General features: G+C 62.4%; 1 protein-coding gene across 1 annotated transcript in view; it reads right to left on the reverse strand.

Annotated features, from left to right (window-relative positions):
* The window catches only part of AGPAT3 (1-acylglycerol-3-phosphate O-acyltransferase 3), an 84,511-nt gene that overhangs the window by 65,096 nt on the left and 16,428 nt on the right, over window positions 1-2,987 (reverse strand). The window contains exon 2 of the mRNA XM_011376379.2: window positions 2,608-2,670. The gene's annotated coding sequence lies outside the window, so the exon portion shown is untranslated. The remainder of the gene's footprint in view (window positions 1-2,607; window positions 2,671-2,987) is intronic.

Genomic DNA, 2,987 nt, shown 5'->3' on the forward strand with positions numbered 1-2,987 from the left:
GGCCACGCGGCAGAGGCCACCCGGTCTCCTGTGTGTCAGCCAAGGGGTGACGAGTGAAGGGCTGCACGCCCCGCCCAGGGGCCCGGCGGCCACCTCGGCATGGTCCCCAGGCGTGCTGGGGTCCCAGAGCCCCGTGGTCTGCAGAACCAGCCGGGACAGCGAGTGCTCCCTGCTGCAGAGCTGGCTCGCCGCACGACAGGACAGCCAGCACAACGAACGCAGGGCGCCAGGACAGACGCGCCCGCCCTCGGGGCTCAGCAGGGGCCCCCGGCACGAGCACGGGCCGAACGCGCACCCCCGGCCCGCATCCTCCTCTGTGCGGCGCAGAGAGTAAGGTTCGCCCCGCGTGGGTGGGAAGAGAGCCGGACGGTGAGGGGCTCGGAAAGCGCTCGGCTCGGAGCCCACACGCACGACGACGACAGTAAACGTCTCCCAGAGTTACGGCCACCATGACACGCGACCTCCCGGCCGCCTGTGTCATTTTAGCCGTCCCAGAGCTGCACACACACCACGTTCGCGGTTTGGGTCTCCATTTCTCTGATGACCAGGTGGCACGTCGTTTCGGGTGTGCACCGGACGTCACCTTTGAGAGGCGCGGTTTCGTCACAAACAGGCGTCCGCTTCACCTCGGCGTTGCTGAGCGCCCGCGCGCGGGGCGGGGGGCGGGGGGCGCAGCACGGTGTCATCCGGCCGGTGTCGCTGTGTCTGTCCTGCCTCTGGAGGGACGTGAGTCGTATGCCTGGAACTGTGCAGACGTGAGCCCCTCGGACTGGGTGCCCGGGGCTGTCGCTGGTCCTGAAGAGCGCGGTGTCTCCCACTCGTCATTCTCCGCTTCCCGTCTTCGTCCCGGCCCTCGGGGGTGGTGGAACGCTGAGGCCCGCACCCCAGACGACCACGCCGATTCTCGTCTGCAACCTCCCCAAACTGTTTTTTCAGGAGAGGGCCAGCTGACGGCCTGCGACCCTCAGCCACTCTCCCCAGAAGCAAAGCACCGTGGAGGCCACGCGTGTGCTGTGTGCGACGCAATGTGCCTCACAGATCACAAGGCTCCTGGTGCCGCCCATGGTCCTATGCAGCTGCCGCAGGCTGCACCTTGGGGCTCCGTACCCCAGCCAGGGAGAGTCCTCTGAGCCCCACCAGAGTCCACGGCCAGTTAATAATCACGAGGAGAGGAATACACTGAGAGCTCAACTTAGGATACAATATAGCTTGATTTTCTTTTGCCCACGATAGTAGCTCGCAACAATTTAACGGTCAAAACCATAAGCTGTGTATTAAATCAATAACGAGCAAAAAAAAGCAAACAAACTTTTGTTGATTCGGAATGCTGGAGAGGAGAGGCCTCGTCAGCGGGGAGCTGGTCCGCGGGGAGCTGCTGCGTGTGTATTTATGCTCCCAGTTGTCATGTCAGCGCTCGTAATAAAGCACTTAATTCTAAAGCGACACTAAGGGTTACTTCAACTTGAACGCGAAGGGGGTGCCGCAGCGGCCGGTTCACGTATTTAAGCAACATCGTTCTAAACAAGTCGCGACTATAAATATACAACGTAGGAGGCTGGCATCGGGTGGCACCAGTTCTACACACGTCCCCAAACGTTTGTCCCCAAACAGCAGCGATCGGCACACTGTTAGCGGTGACTGCCACACAGGGGCGGCACCTGTGAGCTATAACCGTGACTCCGGACGCGGTGTCTGGGCCCTGCTCTTTACAGGACAGATGACTCCGAATCCAAAGCAGCAGCAGCAAGAAGCTGTCGGGTGGAGCTCTGATCACGTGAAGGGACCTGTCACGCACACATTGACGGACCCTGAGGGTGGGCGTGAGTGCAGGTGAGAGGTGGGCAGCATGGAGCCCAAAAAGCCGGGACACCGGAGGCCGGGACAGGGGGCCCCGGTACCTGCAGGCCACTCTGTGGGATGGGCCGGAGGACAGGGGCCCGATGAACAGGTACCCCTGCCACCCCCAATTTGGTGCCCTCCACCAAGCTGCTGGCTGTCACTGTGCTCCCAGGACCTGACCGCCGATGGCTAGCGAGGCCTCCTTCACCTGGCAAACATGCACACAGGCCTCGGGATCACACGTCACCCCTGCACATCTAAACTGGACTGCTACATCCGTCTCAAAGAGGCTCAGGACTTAGGGGTCTGCTAACGGAAGCCGGTGCAGCCCCGCTGTGGCCACGCCCACTGCTGCGCCCTGGGCCCCCCGGCTCCTCCCTCCGGGAAACAACGCAAGGGGAGGCCACGTGCCTAGTCCCCTTCAGCGGGTTCCAGGGTTCTGGGCACATGGGAACCGCTTAGCAAATACCCTCAGGCTGGGAGAGAACGCCAAAGTGTCTGTCCCTCTAAGCGAACCCGTCAGCACGCGCTAAAGCCCAACTGTAACCACCAGGTCCCTTCAATGTCACCGAAGCTGGCTCGGCCAGCCAGGCTCTCAAAGCAGATGGGACTTTTGCGTCTGCCAGGGAGTGCTGGGCGCAGATCACGGGGGCGAGACCCACTTCAGGGCCACTCCAGGGAACACAGACGCACACGCGCACGTGCACACGCACACGTGCACACACGCACGTGCACACGCGCCCCCTTCAGGCTCCTTCTCTAACTTACCGAGGCACAGGGTCGGCAGGGCCAGCGGGAGCGGTCGTCCTGAGGGGTCTCCAACTTGAAGGCCTGGAAGCGAAAGGCGCAAGACATGTACTCAGCGGGGAACACCACGGCCTCACCCCTGCACGGCAGGGGAAGTGTGACTGTGAATGAGCTTTATCTCCCCGTGAACGGAATATTTCACTAACTTGAGCAAACCCAGGGACGAGGCCCACGTCCGGTGAGGAGGCCCCACGGGTGGCTCACAAATGAACACACACCCTGGGAGGACCGCAAAGCACCCCACTGTCCCTGCAGGCTCCAAGGACAGCTGCAGGTGGCTGCCTTCTGCCCTCGGCCCCCGGCCCCGCGACACGCCAAGGCTTTGCACCGCTCAGCTCAGC

The sequence above is a fragment of the Pteropus vampyrus genome, unplaced genomic scaffold, assembly GCF_000151845.1.
Source record: "Pteropus vampyrus isolate Shadow unplaced genomic scaffold, Pvam_2.0 Scaffold296, whole genome shotgun sequence".
Lineage (NCBI taxonomy): Eukaryota > Metazoa > Chordata > Mammalia > Chiroptera > Pteropodidae > Pteropus > Pteropus vampyrus.